We start from the raw sequence: 8004 nt of genomic DNA, 5'->3' as shown, positions 1-8004 counted from the left end.
TCTTCACTATTTTTAGCCTTGCTAGGTTAAATATTTCTTTGAAAATCTGATAAGAACTATGCATCATCTCTCCCAGGAAAGAAAGGTATAGATAGATATACATAATATTTTATGCACAATTTCAGGGCATTCACACACTCCATTAACCCCATCATGAAACTAAGAGCATATTAAAGAGCACTAGTTTAGTATAAATGTTAACAGGAAGAAAAGGGAAGCAAAAATGAAGCCCGCCATGAATGAGAAGGGTGTTTTGGTTTATTTAAACATAAGACCAAAAATTTTGCAAACAAATAGGAAATCTCTATCATGCAATATTTGTTTTTCCTATGAGATTCCACACAAATAATTGTACTTAATTTACTTCTCATTACCCAGGGAGCAGGAGATGCTCTTGTTACACAATGATAAATGTTTAACTGGAAATGAAGCATGCTGTTTTAATAATCTGTTGGGGGGAAAATTCACCATGTCCATCTATGCACATTCTCACTGGGTATATAAAATTGCAAAGCTTTCATCACTCTCTACCTGTACTATTTCTTGGGGCTGCATTTGCACAAAGAAACTCTAAGGATGAGGAATCATCTCCTTCCAAACAAAGAGCAGGCAAGGCTTCTGCTTTCTATAAAAGTGTTGACACTTCAAAGCTCAGTATTACTCTCCGGGAAAAAAAAAAAAAGTCCACTGCATATATAGGCATCTACCATGGGCCCTTTGAGTTGCCGCAGTGGGACATGGGTGGCATGGAGATCCTATATGAATCAATATGAAGCTCTGAGGACTCCTTTTTCTATGAGTAATAAAGTCCTTTGTCTCTGACCCAGGTCTTCTCTCATCCTGTCAGTTTACAAGTAGTGTCTGTCTGCTGTTGTTGACACAACAAAGTCAAAGCAGCAGCTCCATTCCACCATCATGGTGGCTAAAGAGTAACCCTTTCTTATAGCCAAGGGTTTTTTTTGTTTTTTTTTTTTAAGTTAGGAATTCTGAAGTGCTTAACTGAGTGAATTATCTCCTACACATGGTGTCAATTGGGGCCATTCAGTGGCATTCAGCTGATGGCTGAGCAAGTCTGGAGGATCCAACACAGCTTCGTTCACTCGCCTGATGCCTTGGCAGTGACATCTAGAAGACTGCACTCCGGTAGGAATCTCTCTTCTGTGGTTCAAATGCATCTCCACATGATATTTACAGCAGTGTAATCATAAATAAGTAGCTTTCTTACGTAAGTAGAAAAGCAGGCCTTCAACAGTAGGTGTTCCTAGGAGTGCCCTCGACAAGATGATGGAAAAAAAAAAAAAAACGCCCTAGACTCTTCATGCCCCAAGGATACAATGATTCAACAGTAATTCATAGATCAATTCTCTTTGTGGGAAATGCAGAAGCTAATTGAGAGGCTCCTGCTCTGTGAGTGAGTGCAAAACCACCCACATCGAAACCAGTAGGAAAACTGAAGAAATTTTCACACCATAATCCTCACCCCTGGCACCAGAGACCATACAGTTGGGAGGAAATCCTCAGCTCCTAGCTTCTTATTAAGGAGAAAAATACTTGGATTAAGGATGTCAGTCAGCAAGATGACAGAAAAGGAAGTCTCAAGATCCACTCCTCCTCACAGAAAGTTCAATTATCAACTATCCAAAGACTAGAGCATCCTTTTGAAAACTCAATACAGGAAAGCAAGCCTGAGAAGCCCATGTGGTCCACAGAACTGAATAAGAGCCACATGCAAAAGATAGAAAGAATGATCTTACTCTGACCTCGATGCCCCGCCCCTCCACAAACTCAAGTCAGTACAGTGTTGGACGGAGTGGATTTCCCTGGGCCCACAGTTTATACAGGGGAAAACAGAATGGGAGGCAGTCATCTGGCATCCCTAACTCTTTGATATGCTTCCCAGGAAGCTGACTTGTCTCACCTCACTGAAAACACTAGGGTAAACAGCACACCTAAAACACCCAAGATCAGGTAGAAACAGAGAAAAGAGCCAGAGATCGTGACCAGCACACAAATCTTGGTAGTACCTTTCTGTTCCTGCCAACTGTGGCACCAGATCGGAGACACTAGCCAACCTCATAGCTCACCTGCAAAGCTGAGCTGGTTTGGTTGCCTTCAGAAGCACAGTGGGAAGTTTAATCTAGTTTGAGTTCCTAGATTACTAGTCTCCACACCCAGCCTCAGAGCCTACCCTAATGACCCCACCCAGGCAAAGAGACTCCCACCTCTGTTCATTTTGGAGAATTTGAAGGACTAGGCTGGCTTGACCTGCAAAGTCAAGCAGCAGCTCCACTCAGCCAATGAGCCCAACCAATGACCTTGCCTAGGAAGGAGGACTCCTACTTCTGCACATTTTGGGGAAAGAAAAAGGTTAGATCAACTTGACCTGGGAAGTCAAGCGGCAGATTCATTTAGCCAAACTGTTCACTCAACAACCCTGTCCAGGAAGGGAGACTTCCACCTCCATGCGTTCTGAAGAGGCGAAGGGGCTGGACCAGCTTGACTTGGGAGTTCAAACAGTCAACTCACCTCAGCCAAAAGCCCACCCCATGACTCCACACTGACAGGGAGGCAATCCTCAATCATGCGGTAGTTCTAAGGGGCATAGCCCTTAGTCTCACAGATCTTAAACAGCATCTCTACTTAATCTTGGAGCCCAGCCTGCAGTCCTGCCCAACTGTGGATCCCAAATAGTGGAATTGCTCAGACAGGAAATACATCTTATGACCAGCCTGAGTAGAAGACATTGCTGTTCCCAGCTAGTAGCTCCACCTGATAACAGAGCCCAGCCAGTGGTCCTACCGGACAGTGGAGCCCATCCAGCAGCCCCATTTGACATCATGGAAAAAAACCAGCTTGTTCTTCCAGATTCACAGGCTAAACAGCGAAGGCCTATCTCTGCCAAAGACTACCTATAAGGACCAGAAGAGGGGGCTGACTCCTCAAATACACAAACAACAATGCAAGGACACTGAGATTATGAAGAATCAAGGAATCATGACACCTCCAAAAAATATGAATAAATCTCTAATCATGGACTCCAAAAAAATGGAGATCTATAAAATGGTAAAAAAAAAAAAATCAGATTAATATGCATATATTATATGCATATACAGATAAAATTTTACAAAAATATACAGATAAAATTTTATTGAAATTTGGAAAATAGTACATGAAATTTGACAAAGAAGTAGAAATAAAAAACTACCAGACAAAAATCCTAGAGATAATAAATTAAATGAATGAACTAGAAAAGTTATGGAGAAAGCCTAAACAGGATGCCACCAAGAGAACAATCTGTTGCATCATAGGAGTTGTGGAAGGAAAAGAAAGAGAAAAGGGACCAGAAAACACATCTTAAAAAATAAAAGCTGAAAAATCCCAGAATTTCACTTCTGCCAGTTTCTATTAGTTATGTCAGTCAATGAAAGGGAAATTAGGCCCAGAATCTTAATAGTAGGAGCGTTAAAAGTTTCCAATTATTTCTAAACTGTGTTGAGGCTCAGAAAATGATGTCCTAAAATATGGCACTAAATATGCTGAACTAAGGAGGAAGTCTTAAGGTATCTCTGATCACCCCCTCCCCAACCTCCTGTTTCTCAGCCTTCTGTCTCTCCCAAAGCACAGAATGAAGCTTTACTCTGATATTCCCTTAACTGCCTTAAAACTGGACCCTTAAAAAAAAACACACACACACACAATTGCCTTCCTCTTGCTCACATCTGATTATCTACCTTAGGAAGGAAGACTGAGGAATGCAACCACACAAGAACTGACTTTTTCTGCAAGATAATGTCTGCCTCTCTGGCTCATTCAAATTCCAAGTAGAACCATTTACAAGTAAATTTCTGTATCCCGGCTCTATTCATTCTCTTTAATAACTATTTGCTACTCCTCAAAAGAACTGCCTACGTTCCGCGGGGGGCGTAGTGTTTCACGCCTGTAATCCTAACACTTTGGGAGGCCAAGGCAGGCGGATCACGAGGTCAGGAGATTGAGACCATCCTGGCTAACACGGTGAAACCCCGTCTCTACTAAAAATACAAAAAAATTAGCTGGGCGTGGTTGCGGGCACCTGTAGTCCCAGCTACTCCGGAGGCTGAGGCGGGAGAATGGCGTGAACCTGGGAGGCGGAGCTTGCAGTGAGCCAAGATCACTGCACTCCGGCCTGGGCGACAGTTGCTATGCATGTTAAGTTAATTTAGTATGACTTTTTTTTCCTAATCATCTGTTTATTTTCAGTTTACTTTCAGCTACCCTTCAAAAGGCAGAGGGGAAGCTTTTCCTTGGCCCTTATAATTTTTTTTTTTTTTTTCCGAGACTATCGCTTCAGTTTCCAAGTCTATCTGAGCTTATTATTACAAAAATATCTGGCTGTAGTCTTTGATACCTGAGAATATATCTTATTTATCTACCCTGGTGAAATGTTTGACGCCTTTAAAATTCCTTAATGCATTTAACTGGGGGTTTGTGATTGGAGGTTGAGATAAATAAAATAAGTGTTTAATATTTAGTACCATCGTTTTCTTTAATATGAGTCATTTTGTCTTTATTAATTTTAGTCAGAGGAAGACATACTCTATTTGTACTGTTAATTGAGAAGAAATGATCTATTGTTAATTCAATCTAGCATTTCATTTTGTTTGGAGAACTTTAGCTATCAAGTAAGCTTAGTGAAAATCTCATTAATATGCAAAATAAGCAGGTAAGCATGGTGGATAAGCCTTGGTAGTTAAAATGGGATCTTTGCTGAGTTGATTTTCTGTTTTCTGGGAATTAAATTTTTCCACATTTAGGCCATAGACATAGTTGAAAATAATGCAGTAGATTATTTATTATTTCAAGAACAATTGTAGAGCGAATGCACCTGTTGTAATCGGGTTGTTTTTGATTCAATGATAATTATTGTTTTGCTTGATATAGGGCTTACTTTCTTCTGACTCTCAATTGTACTAATCTGAGTTAATGGTAACAGTTTAAAAATGTCTAAACCCTTTGTTTTAAAATGTCTAAAGGTGTAAAATGTTATTAAATGATTTAAAATGCATTATCGGAGATCTAATCAGGAAAGACTATCAGTTTGTGCAATAAAATCAACGTGAAAACATTCCAAGATCTAGGACATAGCAACTAATAAAAACTTAAAAGAACTCAGAGAAATTTTAAAATACTTGTGATATTGTGACTTACTATAAGAAATATAAACTTGGTCTTTGTCCCCATTTCCTGGATTACAGCTCCGAAAGCCCTTGCATTTTCTGAAGTGGTAAGTGCCTTTTTGTATGCTAATAAGATGACTGATGGCTGGGGCCCCTTGAGCAGCCTCAGGATGAAGGCCAATTGCCAGAGAAACAACCATGTGATGAGAGGACAGAAACTTTCAGCCCCATTCCCCCAACTCCAGAAAGGGAAGAAGATCTGAAGGTTGAGTTAATCACAAATGGCCAATAATTTAATTAATCATGCCTATGTAATGAAGCATACTAAAAATATCCCAAATGACAGGGTTCAGAGAGCTTCTGAGTTGCTGAACATTGGAGGTACTAGGAAGGTGGTACACCTAAATAGGGCACGGAAGCTCCACGCCCCTTCCCCCTTACCTTGCCCTGTGTATCTCTTTTGTCTGAGTACTCTTGAGTTGTATTTTTTTTTTTTTTGAGACAAAAATCTTACTCTGGCCGGGCGCGGTGGGTGGCTCAAGCCTGTAATCCCAGCACTTTGGGAGGCCGAGACGGGCGGATCACGAGGTCAGGAGATCGAGACCATCCTGGCTAACACGGTGAAACCCCGTCTCTACTAAAAAAATACAAAAACAAAAAAAAACAAAAAAACTAGCCGGGCGAGGTGGCGGGCGCCTGTAGTCCCAGCTACACGGGAGGCTGAGGTAGGAGAATGGCGTAAACCCGGGAGGCGGAGCTTACAGTGAGCTGAGATCCGGCCACTGCACTCCAGCCTGGGCGACAGAGCGAGACTCCGTCTCAAAAAAAAAAAAAAAAAAAAAATCACTCTGTCCCACAGGCTGGAGTGCAGTGGCGCAATCTCGGCTCACTGCAACCTCCGCCTCCCGGGTTCAAGCGATTCTCCTGTCTCCACCTCCCGAGTAGCTGGGATTACAGGTGTGCACCACCATGCCAGGCTAATTTTTTGTATTTTTAGTAGAGACGGGGTTTCACCTTGTTGGCCAGGCTGGTCTCGAACTCGTGACCTCAAGTGATCCACCCGCCTTGGCCTCCCAAAGTGCTGGGATTACAGGCGTGAGCCACCGCGCCTGGCCCAAGTTGTATTCTTTGAAAATAAATGAGTAAGCTGAGCGTGGTGGCTCATGCCTGTAATCCCAGCACTTTGGGAGGCCGAGGCGGGTGCATCACCTGAGATCAGGAGTTCGAGACCAGACTGGCCAACATGGCAAAACCCTGTCTCTAGTAAAAATACAAAAATTAGCCAGGCGTGGTGGTGGGCACCTGTAATTCCAGCTAGTCGGATGGCTGAGGCAGGAGAATCGCTTGAACCCCGAAGGCAGAGGTGGCAGTGAGCTGAGATCGTGCCATTGCACTCCAGCTTGGATGACAAGAGTGAAACTCCATCTCAAAAATAAATAAATAAAATAAAATAAAATAAAATAAAATAAAATAAAATAAAAAAGAGTAATAGCAAGTAAAGCACTTTCCTGAGTTTTGTGAGCTGCACTAGCAAATGATTGACCTGAGGAGGGGGTGGTGGGAACCTGCAATTTATAGCCAGTCAGTCAGAAGTACTGGAGGCCTACACTTGTGATCAGCATGTGATATAATGGGCAGTCCTGAGAAACTATATTAGCTGGGAGTGGTGACACTCACCTCTAGACCCAGCTACTTGGGAGGCTGAGGAAGGAGGATCATTTGAGCCTGGGAGGCAGAGGTTACAGTGAGTCGAGATCATGCCACTGAACTCCAGCCGGGCCAACAGAGTGAGACTCTGTCTCAAAAAATAATAATGAGGCCAGGCACGGTGGCTCACACCTGTAACCCCAGAACTTTGGGAGACCGAGGTGGGCGGATCATCTGAGATCAGGAGTTCGAGACCAGCCTGCCCAACATGGTGAAACCCTGTCTCTACTAAAAATACAAAAATTAGCCAGGCGTGTTGGTTGGTGCATGCCTGTAATTCCAGCTACTAGGGAGGCTGAGGCAGGAGAATTGCTTGAACCTGGGAGGCAGAGATTGCAGTAAGCCAAGATTGCGCCATTATACTCCAGCCTGGGTGACAGAGGAAGACTCCATCTCAAAAATAATAACAGTAATAATAATAATGATAATAATGATAGGGACAGGAGGCACGGAAATTCTGGGCAGAAGAGGTCAGGTCTCTGGCAAGGACTCCACCCTCAGGCTGAAAAGCCTACCTCTCCATCTCTTAAAAAAAAAAAAAAAAAAAAAAAGAGTTGAGTGTTATGCATGAAGACACAACCTGAACAGGCTAAGTGTGAGCAACAAGGCTCTTTATTCACCCGGGTGCAAGCGGGCTGAGAGGGCTGAGTCCGAAAAGGGAGTCAGCAGAGGGTGGTGGGATTGGAGCTGATTTTATAGGTTAGGGGTAAACAGTGGAAAGTTACAGTTGGGGCACATTTTTTTGCTGGCAGGGGAAAGATGTCACAAGGCACATTATCACAAGGTGGGAAGGGCCACAGGGCACAGTGTTACAAGGTTGATTGATCAGTTAGGGTAGAGCATGTTACAATGGTAGAATGTCCCAAGGCTGGCTAATAGGCTAAGACAGGAACTAGCAGTTTTTCTTCTTTTGTAGTTTTCCTGTTGTCCCAGACTTTCTGGCTCCAGGAAACCTTCTGGATGGGTACATGTGGGACACAGGGGTCATGATGACTTGACCATGGTGCAGCCTGCTCAGATGACCTTACAGTGAGGGGGCCTGGGCACAGTGGCTCATGCCTATAACCCTGGCACTTTGGGAGGCTGAGGCAGGTTAATTGCTTGAGCCCAGGGGTGGGAGACCAGCCTGGGGCAACATGGC

The sequence above is a fragment of the Macaca nemestrina genome, chromosome X, assembly GCF_043159975.1.
Source record: "Macaca nemestrina isolate mMacNem1 chromosome X, mMacNem.hap1, whole genome shotgun sequence".
Lineage (NCBI taxonomy): Eukaryota > Metazoa > Chordata > Mammalia > Primates > Cercopithecidae > Macaca > Macaca nemestrina.
This window is presented reverse-complemented; position numbering follows the sequence as displayed.